Source organism: Felis catus, chromosome E3 (assembly GCF_018350175.1).
Source record: "Felis catus isolate Fca126 chromosome E3, F.catus_Fca126_mat1.0, whole genome shotgun sequence".
Lineage (NCBI taxonomy): Eukaryota > Metazoa > Chordata > Mammalia > Carnivora > Felidae > Felis > Felis catus.
This window is the reverse complement of record NC_058383.1, coordinates 27,615,104-27,628,296: the sequence shown is the minus strand read 5'-3', so window position 1 is coordinate 27,628,296 and position 13,193 is coordinate 27,615,104. Positions and strand designations below refer to the sequence as shown.

Genomic DNA, 13,193 nt, shown 5'->3' with positions numbered 1-13,193 from the left:
ACAGAGGAGTTACCTGAAGGCCCATAGCTGGTAAGTATAGGCTGTACCTTAGCCCAGGCAGACTGACTCCTGAGTCAAGTTACTAAGGCTCTGATAGGAGACTTGAATGGGTGGTCCCATCATATGGGAAGAAAAGGAATTTGGCGAAACAATTGAGGACCCGGAAAAAACTCTTTGCTGCTTACTAGCTGTGTGCTCGCAAGCCAGCACCTTCAGCCTACTGGATCTCAGTTTCTTCGTTATTGAAACGGGGCAACTATTTTCTCTCAAAAGGGTAATATGTAGGAATCACTTGGTGCCCAAGATGATAATCAATAACCGTTAGTTCCCATGTCTCTAACACCATGAAAGTCAAGGTAGAAATGAAGCATGGCATTTGGAAATGGCCTTACCTTCCATGTCCTTGCCACACGAGAATGCTCATGGAATAAGGCCAAGCTGAGAGCTGGAGTGCACTGTAATATGACTGAACAGGAAGGAAAACATGAGGTAAACTGGGCTTTCATCTTTTATTAAATTCTCCCCCGCTTCCCACCCTATCACTGGAAAATATGGAAAAAATGAAGGAAAGAACTAGCCACAATGTTGGCATCCAGCCCCAACTGCTGTTGACGTTTTGTTGTATTTCCTTCTAATACACTTGCTTTTTAAAAAATACATGAAGTTGTATTGGGTATCAAGTTTTATAGTTTGCCTCCCTGACTAAATAATATTACATGAGCATAACAGCAGGCTCTCTCTGTAATCATCCTCAAATTAAGCTGTGTGATGTTTCATTCTATCATGAATTTACTTTCTTCCATACTGTTTCTAAATTTTCCATTATTAGAAAAATACTGAAATGACCGCAATTTCATATACAAAACGTATCCACGTTTCTAGTCATTTCCCTAAGGCATAGGCATTTTTAAAGGCTCATGATATAAAACAAAAAATAAAATAAATTAAAGGCTCATGACATAAAATGCTGAATTGTTTTCTGGACATGTTTAACCAAGTTAATGATTAATGTTTTAACCCAAGAGCATGATAGCTTTCACTTCACTCATGTCAACAATGAGAATTATGGGATTTGGAATCCTTGTTAATTTGGTTGTTAATCAAAATCCTTGTTAACTGATTTTAAAAAATCTTATCCTGTTATTTTAAATTTGCAATTCTTTGACTGAAAGTGTTGTTGGGGCACCTGGGTGACTCAGTCAGTTGAACATCGGGCTCTTGATTTCAGCTCAGGTCATGATCTCGCAGTCATGAGATAGAGTCCCATGTCAGGCTCTGCACTGAGCAGGGAGCCTGCTTAAGGTTCTCTCTCTCTCTTTCTCTCTCTGCCTGCCCCTTTACTCTGCTTGTGTGCACTCTTTCTCTCTCTCAAAACAAAACAAAACAAAAAGAAAAAAGGGTTGTCAAATATTCATATCATTTTTAATTTTTTTTAAAATTTTTAACCAGTTTTTGAATTTTTGGTCTGTTTTTTCTTTTTTTTTAATGTTTATTAATTTTTGAGACACAGAGACAGACAGACCATGAGCAGAGAAGGAGCAGAGAGAGAGACAAACATAGAATCTGAAGCAGCCTCCAGGCTCTGAGCTGTCAGTACAGAGCCCTATGCGGGGTTCAAACCCATCAACCATGAGATCATGACCTGAGCTGAAGTCGGATGCTTATTAACCGACTGAGCCACCCAGGTGCCCCTGTCTGTTTTTTAATTTTTCATTTTTATTGTGACATAAATCAGAATCATATGTATGTATGGTTTAAATCATCATCATAATCCAATAAAACACTAATTTCTCCACCGCCCAGCTCATGAAATAGAACATTTCCATACCTTAAAAGTCTCCGGGGAATTCCTCCTATGTGTCTTTCTTTCCTTCCTTCTGAGGTAACTATAATTCTGACACTAGTGGTAATTATTTCTTTGATTTTTCCTTATAATTTTACCACACTTTCATGCATCTCTAAAAACAAGTTTTGGAAAACTTCATAAAAAAAAGTTTATAAAGAAACAAATAATCTAAATATCCTTCTCTGGCTTATTTCACCCCAAACTGATATTCATCCATGTTAATATGTGTAATAATGTGTTAAGTTTTAACTTCATTTTAACATATGTTGTAAGTACAGTATCCAGATTATTTGATTTCTAAGATTATGTCGCTTTCTTTCACAATTAGAAATTGTTTTATTCTACATGAGTATTTTTCTTTTGTGACTCTTTCATTGTTTCAATACCTAGAAAGTTCTCTGTCACCCTTAAGTGGATTTTTTTTTCATTATTTTCTTCTGTTTGTTGTTCCTTTCCTTTTCTGTCTTTGAGCATTTATATATGTATTTAACCCACACCATTTGGAATTTATTTTGCTTTATAGCAAGAAATGAACATGTTTGTTTTTGTTAAGTTTCTAACCAGTTGCTTTAAAAATTTTTTTTTAATGTTTACTTATTTTTTTAAATTTTTTAATGTTTATTTCTGAGAGAGAGTGAGAGAGAGAGAGAGCGAGCGCATGAGCAGGTGAAGGGCAAAGAGAAAGGGAGACACAGAATCTGAAGCAGGCTCCAGGCTCTAAGCAGTCAGCACAGAACCCAACGCAGGGCTCAAACTCATGAATCATGAGATCATGACCTGAGCTAAAGTTAGATGCTTAACTGATTGAGGCACCCAGGAGCCTTGCCAATTGCTTTTTAAAACATTATCAAATAACCCTTCCATGCCAGGTATTGTCTCTTGATTCTCAGCCCATACCTGTCCTTATATATGTTCTATTCTACCCTGCCACAGCTGGGAGCTGAAAACTATATTTCCCAGAGTTCTTTGTCAGCTGGTGTTAGTTTCTGCCAGTGGGAGCCAGTCACATGGATTAACAGGTGAGGAAAATGTAAAAGCTATTTTTCTGCTTGCTGCAACAGTAATAGCCAAAATGTAGACTCCCAGGCTCTTGATAATACTACCTTCTATATTTTAATTCTCCAGCCCTGGAAGAGGTAGTGTTCATCTCTTGGCAACACAAGATATACTCCTCTTTGTTCTTCTGGGTTTTCTATATACATGTAATCAATTCCCTGCATTAAGTCCCTCTCTGTTGGATATACCTGGAGTGCTTTCAGTTCACTTTATCAGTGTATACTGATAAATCTTTTAACTGGTTTGCAATGCCAGGTTTATGACATGTATGTATGTGTGTAGGTGTGTGTGTGTGTGTGTGTGTGTCTGTCTGTCTGTCTGTCTGTCTGTGTGTGTGGTGCAGAAGGGAAGAGAGAGAGAGAAAACATGAGAAAATGTATTTGTTTTGGAGCTATATATTTTGGTTCATTGATCTTCTTGCCAATTCGTGCATGCACATATTTATCATTATAATTGTTATAGCTTTAGCGTACACTTCAATATGTAGCAGTGAAAATCTTCCCTCATTTTTTTTTTCATGTGGTCTTCCCTATTCTCATCTACTTATCAAACTGGGCTTTTAAGAAAAAAAATTTAAAGGACATTCGATTATGTTCTCCCTACTATAATTTATTTTCCTGCATCTTGGGGATGCTGAGAGTATTGCTTGAGAAAAGCTAACATTGCTTCACTGTGGAGAATCACAGAAACAGTCACATATATACCTGCACACACACAGCACCTCCCTTTCCCATGGGCATAGAGGGCAGTTGTGTATGGGTGCACAGGTGATCAATTATCATGCGCTCAGAGTGGTTCTTCCCTGCCACCTTGGGGTCACCCTACTTGGAGGAGAGGCTGCAGAACTGTCATCTCTAACAATGAAAGGGGATCTTATTTTCTCTGAGTCAGCCTGACTAACAATACCCAAGGTCAGAAGAGGTATTTCCTGCCAGACCTTGCAATTTCTCAATAATCCTATTTGGGCTCATTGGATGAAATGGCTGTGGGGAAAATGATCTGATCATTACTTTAAACACTGGGGCAATCACAGCAGAAGACGCCTCTGAAACATACTATCTCTGCTTTGATAACTACTCAAAGGAAGAAAATTGGACAAGGTGCCTTGTAGTGCTTCTTTCTCTCTCTCTCTCTCTCTGTCTTTTTTGTAAGAGGAGACTCTCATAATATTCTGAAAACACCCCCAAGATCTCCCCAGCAGGCTCCCCTCATGCTCTTCTGTTAAGACTGGTTTGGTTGGAGACAAAGGCTGCCCCCATTTAAGAAGTCCCAGCCCTGGGGAAGCCTCTGGCACTCTCCCCACACTTTTGGCTTTCTGCATGAGACTGCTTTGGAACAAGAAAGCGCGCTCCAAGACCTGAGGGTCTTAGTGCCCTGGAGAGTGGGGCACGGTGAATGTGAGGAGCAGTGAAACTATTTTAGAGGGAACATGGGGACGGTGCCAAGGCCTCCCTGGCAGGGGAAGCTGTTGAAGGGCAGTGTGACTTTGCACAAACTTGGAGCAGAGTAGGAATTCCACCCCTCCCCCCGCCCCCATTATCGCCAGGAGCTTTAGGGTCAGACTTCCTGGGTTTGAATTCTGGTGGCTGTGCCGCCAACTAGCTGGGTACTTTCTGGGCCTCAATTTCCTTTCTTTCACAATGCTAAAAACAACTATAAGTGTGTCGCAGGCTAGATAGGGTTAAATGAAATAATTTATGTAGGAGCTGAGAATAGTGCCTGGTTATAATAAACAATACATATTAGTCCCCTCTTCCCATCCTCATTCCCCAACCCCCTCCCCTCCAACCTTAACTCGTAGGTGGTTAACTGCCTAGGCTTGGGAGCCAGACTGCCTGGTTCATATTCTGATTCTGCTAATTCCCAGCTGTGTGACTCTCAGTGAGTTGCCACACCTCTCTGGGCCTTAATTTGTTCTTCTGTAATACAGTTAAATAATAGTACCTCCTCACGGTTATCACTGTGAGGATTGAATTAATTAATTCACAATAAGCACTTAGACCAGTGGATCTCAAAAGGGGGCAAGTTTGCCTCCCAGTGGACATTTGGTAATGTCTACAGACATTCTGGTTGTCACAACTGGGGTGCGGGATATTGGCATATGGATAGAGGCCAGGGACGCTGGTAAATAGTCTGCAGTGCACAGGATAGCCAGCCCTTACACACAACAAAGAATCATCCTGCCCTAAATATCAAGAGTGCCAAGGTTGAGAAACCCTAATAAGCTGATTTGTGGCTGGGAGTAAGTGCTTTAGTAAATGTTGGCTATTACTATTTGAGCAACAGTTTTGTGCACTATACTGTGCCAGGAACTGCACATATACATATTCTGGGAATACCAAGACAAATTACCTGCTGGTCCTTCGCTCAAGTGACTCGGTCTGGAGGGGAAGGTAGTATGAGGCGTTGGGACTGGAACGTGGGGCAGCGTCTCACAGGGGCTTGGTCTCAGAGCAGCTGGTCAAAGAAAGCCCCCCCTTTATTCCATTGTTCCTGTACTTTCAGTGGGACACCAGGTAAACAGATAATAGTGATACAGTTTGGTGGCTATTGTGCAGGACTGTATGAACCCACACGGCAAGGCCCGTATTTGAAGAGGTGAAGACAGGTTTCTAAAAGGAGACGATGCTTGTTGCTATCTCATGAAGGGAAAGTAGGAATCAGGAAGGCAGAAGTGGGGAAGGGAAGGGGAGAGGAGACCTCACATACAAGAGGGCAGAGCTATCATTTATTCCAGAAGTGTCTGTTGAGCATTTGATATTCCCAGGCACAGTGGTAGGTGCTGGGAATATAGCAGTGAACCGAGGAGAGTAATTGGTGCCCCTGTGGCGCTTACAGTGTAGTGGTGGGGACTGGATCTAGATAGCAAACAAACACATACGTCATGTGTCAGGTGGTGATGAGCACTATAAGCAGGACAAAGAGAGAGTTTACATGTTTAACGTAGGAGAATTAAGAAAGTCCTCAGTGAAGATACTCCCTGAACGATGACCTGAAGAAAATGAAGGAGAGAGCCTGTGGATGTCTGCGTTCCCAGCAAAGCCTTGTGCAAAGGTTCTGAGGCGGGAGCTTTTCTGGCACGTTTTAGGACCAGCAGAAGGATGGCTGGGGGTGAGGGAAAGAAATGGATTAAAGTGGGAGCAGTAGTTAGGTCAAGAAAAAAGTCTTGGATGCCATAGTAAGGAGGATGGACTTTCTTCAGAAGGTGACAGGGCATTCTGTCAGCCATCAGGGAGATACCCAGATATCTTCCATAGCACACTGACCCTGCCTGAAGCACATGGTGCTTGTTCAGAGTTTTCTGGGTTGCTGTGTCTCCTGAGTGTTGCTTTGATTACCCAGTACAGTTGTTGGTATCGTTTGCCTTCGAGATGCATTCAGTACCTGAAGGCTCTTTTTGTCTCCCATCCTGGTAATGTTTCGTGGTGGCAACGGAGTTCCTAGTTTCAGTCCCAGCCGTGTGGCTTCAGGGACATCACTCTGATTCTTCGAGTCTCAGGTTCCTTACTAAAGGAATGAGGAGACTGCTAACTTCCGTTCTGGCCCCAGGCCTCTAGGGACGCCTCAGAGTTCTTCACAGAAGCCTGTAGAACAATCGCTAAAACTTGGGGGACACTCACTGTGCACCTGGCACGATGCTGAACATTTTACATATACTGGCCCCAGGAGTGCTCAACATGACCCCGGGATGCGTGCAGTGTTACCACCCCTTTGGAGATGAGGAAACAGAGGCACAGAGGGGCTGAGTGATGTGCCTGAAGTGGCACATGGCTTGTATGTGGCAGCCAGTCCCAGCTCTGTCTGCACAGCCCATACTCTGTGGGCTCCAGCAGCAGAAATCTCAAAGGCGACCTCAGAGTGAGGCTCCCCCAGCGTGTGGCATTCTGCTTCTCCCGTTGGGCTGTCACACCTGCTCTGCTGATGTACCTTCTGAGGGGCTCGGAAGGCCTGTCTGGGATCACTGGGGTCTCTTCCGCAAAGTCACAGTCTGAGCACCAAGTGATTGAATAAGGATTGAAGTTTTATCAGGAACTTGAGCAGGAGGCCCCTTTGAGCAGTGAGTCAGTGGCTTATTTACGAGGCTTCAGGGGGCAGCCCAGACCCCTCTGGAGGGTTGGTTAAGAGCCAGACTTCAGCATCAGACGCCAGGAGACTCACACCCACAAGAGGGAAAAGGCGGCTGTCACGTCGGCCTTACCACCGTGCACGGTTGCCTAGCAACCGCACGTGACAAACTGCCAACTCAGTGATACAATCGCAGCGGGGAGATCAGAGTAAAGCCAATTAAAACTTCTGTTTGTTTGTTTGTTTGTTTGCATTTTCCTTTTTTATGCCCATAATTTCATTTTGTCCTGACTGCCCTTAAACACGGATTAAGAAGCCTGCCAGAGGAGAGCGGAACTTGGTGTGTGACCTAGCCCTATAGCCCATTTGCCTCCCTCGTAGTCAGGATTTAGGCTCATCACGTGCCAGTGTGGAAGGGAGGGTAATGTTATGAAAATGTAGGTTCCTGTACCTGTCCTCGGTACTTAGCTTCTTTATGAAATTTCAAATTTGCCTGGATTTAGAGCTAAATCTGGTTTTCATCACTGTATGTCAGCGCCTTCCCCACTGCCAACTCCAGTACCTAGAAAAATGCCTCCCATGTAGTAGGTGCTCAACACACGACTGTCTAATGAATGTATGAAGCAGACCCCAGGGAAAATGGCCAAGCTGGCAGCCCCCTAAGTGAGTCTGATGTCCCTGAGTTGTCGGACGGTAACAGAAACCTTAATATCCTCCACTGGATTTGATTTTTTTTTTTCTGTTTTCATTTTGTCCATCATATCTCTTCAGCTTTGCAGATGGATTTTAAGAGGCAGTAGAAAGAGTCCAACTTTAGACATAAAGGATGAATGGGGGTCGAAAAAAATGTGCCACATTTATTCTCATGGCTTCTCCAAGCTCCGCATCTCCCCTGCTCCCCAAAACACTTCTGTCCTGACTCTCTGTGTTCTTTCTTCTCCATCTGCCCATGGTCACAGCACTCAGACAATACACCTCTTCCTAAGGACCCCAGGGTTGCATAATTACATCATGTAGGCCATTGGAATACTTCCATAGTGGAAGTATTCCTCAGTGGGGAATGTGAGTGAAGGAGATGTGGGAGGCTTGGGCCTTGCTTGTGGAGATATGTATATTTATATATTTATATTTATACATATAGTTTAAAAAATCTTTTTAATGTTTACTTAAACGTTAAAGAGAGAGAGAGGGAGAGAGAGCATGAGTAGGGGAGGGCCACAGAGAGGGAGACATAACTCTGAAGCAGGCTCCAGGCTCTGAGCTGACAGCAGAGAGCCCGACGTGGAGCTCGAACCCATGAAGCGTGAGATCATGACCTGAGCCAAAGTCAGATACTTAATGACTGAGCCACCCAGGCGCCCCAAGGATGTATTTATTTTTGCATAAAAAAGTGGAACATACATTGGTCTAAGACAGAACAATTCATGGTCTATGCCAGGCTTGTTCACTAACCCCCTTTGTGACCTTGGCAGTTCTGAACATCTGGGTCTTTGAGGTGCCTTTTGTAAGATATTCAAAGAAAGAGGTGCTCCCTTCCAGCTTTAGATATTTATGGTTTTAGAACTATGTTTCTCAACCTTTTTAAAAATTCTATTGCTAAGCCATTTTAGACATTTTTTTCCCTATTTCCCCGTGAAATTTTAACACCATAGATACACTGTGTATCTGTTTATGCACTATTATGTGTATCTGTGCTATATACATAAAAAGCATAAGATTGTTTTGACTTCTCCCTGAAGAGCCAATTTTCACCCCATTGGGGAGGATATAGTCTCCTTTGAGAAAGCATGTTGTAGAGTAAAGGCCACAGTCGTTTCCTTTGGCTTCTGGATCTCAGTGGAATGAAAAACTAGTCTGTGCGTGAAAAGACGACACTCATTGGGAAAAAAAAAAGACTAAAAACCACTAACTTCTTTTTGGAGTGAGGTCATTGTAATCCTTTCTCTGGTACCACTTTCAGAACTCAGCATCTTGCCTGGCCAGCGTCACCTCCCTTATTGTTGGGCCAGCTTGAGCTCACGTTCATACACCGTGTACTGGGCCCGTGGTGCGTGCACGGAGACCAGGGGCATGTGACGGTTGATTTTACATGTTGACTTGACTGAGCCCGGGGATGCCCAGATGTTTGGCTACACGTTATTCTGGGTGTGTCTGTGATGGTGTTTCTGGAGGAGATTAGCATTTGGATTGGTAGACTGAGTGGATTGCCTTCCTCAGTGTGGGTGAGCCTCTTCCAGTCTCTTGGAAATCTGAATAGAACAAAAAGGGGGAGTAAGGGAGAGTTTGCACTCTCTGCTCGGATGTTGGACTTCTCTTGCACTCAGGCTAGAACGGCGCGACCAGCTCTCCAGGCCTCCACTTACAGATGGAAGACTGTGGGACTTCTCAGCCGCCATAATCCCATGAGCTGGTTTCTTATGATAAATCTCTTTATATTGGATCTGATTTTCTGGAGAATCCTGACTAATCCAGAGAGTTTGGGGGAAGATAAGGACGCAGAGAGCTAGGTTGTGCTGGCTTTGTAGATCCCTATTTTAGCAGACTTATATTTTGTCTTTCGTACAGTCTCGCCCATCCCTTGTACTCTTTTTCCACGCACACTCCCCCCCCCCGCCCCCCCACAGCCTCTCTGTGCTTTGCTGCTAGTGGCTACCATTTGTGGCTTTCTTTAGAAGATTGCCCTTGGCCTACTGGAACCACCTCAGTACTGGGAACAGCTTGCATCCCATGGGTGGCCTCTGGTCAGTGACTGAGTGGTGAGGAACACAGGCCCTTAGTCTCTTTGTCTTGATACACAGCAAACTGAGGCGCGTTTATGCCCACAGCTCCGTGCACGGTTGGGCTGGGGATGGGACATAACCTGAAGTATCACTGTTCCTTATCTCCTCATCCTTCTTCAGCCTTGTCTCCAGTCTCTTGGAAGCACTTCCTTAATGAGTCACATACTCTAGAATCCTGGGCTCAAGATCTGATTCTAGAAGGAGCTGACCAACAAAGGTCATAGTGAGGATTGGGACTTTCTCGTAAGAAAAGTGGGAAAATGCTTTGGTTTTAATGCAGGAGTGAAGTGATCATATTTTAAAAGTCTGTCTCCTAGTCCTAGTCATGGCCTAATTGTATCAGTGTTCCTGGCTGAACTGGGCTTCTGTCTACCCTTCTCTGGAGTGACTGGACAGACCACTTGAATTTTCCATTCCCAAGAAATCAGTTGAGTTTTTGCATACTTGGATTGGTGTGTGTATTTCTGAACCTGGCTGGTCTACTCCTAGCCTGCATTTAGTGCTCTTTATCCATTTAACAAATACTTATTTACTGTACGTATAGTTCCATATATATATGGCCTGCTCCCTATGCATCTAGTCTTTTGACTTCTTGAACCCCAAACTACTTATCTTCAAGCAACCCTCCTAATATCCTAATATCTGGGTCACACATAGTTTTTTGTATCTCTTGTGTGACCATGGTTTTAAGAAAGTTCTAAGCACACTGATAACATGTAAAACAGAGTTTTGACAATTACGAACCTCCTGGGTACATCAGGTAGACCTCACATCGCTTCCACACCTTGTGACTGCATGTCCTACAGGACCGTGCCAATGCCATCAAGTAATATCAGAAGGAACTTTTCTCTGGATATCACTGAAGGGCAGTTTGAGAACAGGCTATGCAAATATACTATCAGGATGCTCAATTTATGTTTGTTTGTTTGTTTGTTTGTTTTAACTATCAAATAAGTACACCTCTCTAAAAGTCATTACATGAACTTGACCGTGGGCTTTTGTTGCCCTTGTTGGTCTCTGAAGGCTTTATATGAAATAAGAGGGTTTATATCTGTACCAAGGCTTAAAGCTCTTTGGCTAGAGTGCCTGCATGAATTATGAGTATATTTTTTAAGTTTTCATTTTCCGTAAGGTAAATTCACTTACCACTTGTCTCTATCCCCACCTCAGTATTCCGAAATGATTCCACAGTGACCCACAATACGTATTTCCTCATCAAATAGTACACCTTTCCTGTTCAACCCTGTTTTGTCCTGTCGTGGTCCCCTCTTGCGTCATGATTTAGGAATGTGCAGATTCTATCTAATTATTGCTTTCGTGCTGTAGTGCTGCTAGTGTCTTGTTTTTCAGGTAAGAGCACAGCATTAGAACGACAAGCCACTGTGATACGAGTTGACAAATATCTATCAAGACCACGGGGAGAGTGAAATCTTTTTGACAACTCTATTATTTTTCTTTATCTCCGAGTCTTTGGGGGGTAATCTTTCCTTCAGGGAGATCAAACTCTCCCTCCTTCCTTTGCTCCATTTGAGAGAATGGGAACCTGGATGGTTTGTAAAGCTCTTTGCAGATACAACTTTTGACAAGTCTGCGAGATACACCTTCTACGAGAGGAAGAAAGATCCTTAGCTGCAGCTTTTTCAGTCATGAAAAATTGCATATACCTATATGCCAGAAGGCCCCCAAATACATGGCGATTGCATTTTCTCCACGAGAAGATTCTCACCTTTCCAGAATTGTTAGCCAAATTAGAAAGTTTACAGCTGTGGGGTATAGATTATATCATCTCACATCCACCTCTTTTAAGAATAATAACTTTATTGTTTTGTCACATACATACTTTAAATTACACAGGATTATAATTTGGAAATGAGGCTTCTTGTTCACTCAATATCTCTGGAAAGACTTTCACTGAAACGTTCACGTGCATTGCTTACGTGACTTCCTGTGGTATGACCAGAGCCGGTTCTCAGTGATTTCGGTTTTTCCCAGCATGCCAGCTTTGCCTCCTTCCAAAGTATTAGCAGCTATATAAATACTATTTTTTTTAAGTTTATTTATTTATTTTGGGAGAGAGAGCCAGGGAGGGGTAGAGAATGAAGGGGAGAGAAGATCCCAAGCAGGCTCCACACTGTTAACGCAGAGCCCGACATGGGGCTCAATCTCAGGAACTGTAGGATCATGACCTGAGCCAAAATCAAGAGTTGGATACTTAATTGACTGAGCCACCCAGGCGCCCTGGAGAGACAGCAGCTTTTTGAGTTCGCATGTGATACTGTAACTAAAAATTGTATTCCAAGCCCCCAGTCCTACTTTACGCAAATTTAGGTTACCTCTTCCTTTATCATGAAAACATAACAAAATAGAGAGATACGCGTAAAGCATGCAAATGGTTCAGTGGATAATTATACATTGAACGCTTTTGTCATAGCCACCCAGACAGAAACATGGGATCAGTATTTCCAGGCACTCAGAAGATCAAAACTCATTTCTCCTCACTGAAGTTAGCACTATCTTGACTTCTGTGATAAGAAAAGCATGAGCAGTTTTGGTGTTTGAAAAATATTTGTCTCTGTATGTCCGCTGGCTGCACGATCCGAGCTCTTAGTCTGTTTTGTGTTAAGTGGCTTTACGGGTTCAATTTGTAACGGTAACCCACGCTTGCAACTAGGAAGGAAGGCCATACTCGCAGGAGTAATTACTAAATGTGTGTTAAATTTACCTGCTTCCTTGTTTACTGATGCTATCATGGGACCTCAGGAAATAGCTAAAGCTAGCGTTGAGTGAAGCCTTTTCAAGATAATGTGTTTTCTCACTGAAGTACCTTGTTCTTCGAAGTAAAGTAACTGGCAAATGTGTCCCATGATTTGAGAAACTATAAGGAGACACATACATAAGTTGACTCACACGTTTCTGAGGTCTTCTGAGCCAGTATCTTCCATTGTATGAAGGCCTATGGGGCATGTCTTTTTTTTTCTTAATTCATGTTTTCTTTAATAATAAAAGATTTCACGTGTGAAAAATAAAAAGGGTTTTTTAAATCTTTTTTTAAAGTTTATTTATTTATTTGGAGAGAGAGAGAGAGAGAGAGAGAGAGAGAGAGAGAGAGCGAGCGAGCAGGGGAGGGGCAGGGAGAGAGAGAATCCATGAAGGCTCTATGCTGTCAGTGTGGAGCCCAGTGCAGGGCTTGAACTCAAACTGCAAGACCATGACCTAAATCAAGAGTCGGATGTTTAACCAACTGAGCCACCCAGGTGCCCCCAAAATAAAAAGAATTTGGCACATGCCCATATCCTTACCAATACCCAGATGTCACACATGATGTCATTATGTAATCAATTATGAAAACAAGTAGGGAAAACAGCTTCAAAGTGGTGATTATCTTTGGATGTTGTGTGTGTTATTACATCACAGAGGCTATTCTGCAGTTTAACCCAAATGCTATT

The 13,193-nt window shown here is 42.9% G+C and overlaps 2 long non-coding RNA genes across 4 annotated transcripts in view; one reads left to right on the top strand and one right to left on the bottom strand.

Moving 5' to 3' along the window:
- The window catches only part of LOC109495264, a 251,102-nt gene that overhangs the window by 15,719 nt on the left and 222,190 nt on the right, over nt 1-13,193 (top strand). The window lies entirely within an intron of this gene.
- Nucleotides 8,302-9,939, bottom strand: LOC109495266. The gene is made up of 2 exons (XR_002150594.3): nt 9,828-9,939; nt 8,302-9,216 (listed from the first exon to the last, which is right to left on the bottom strand). It is a non-coding gene; the product is annotated as an uncharacterized LOC109495266 (long non-coding RNA).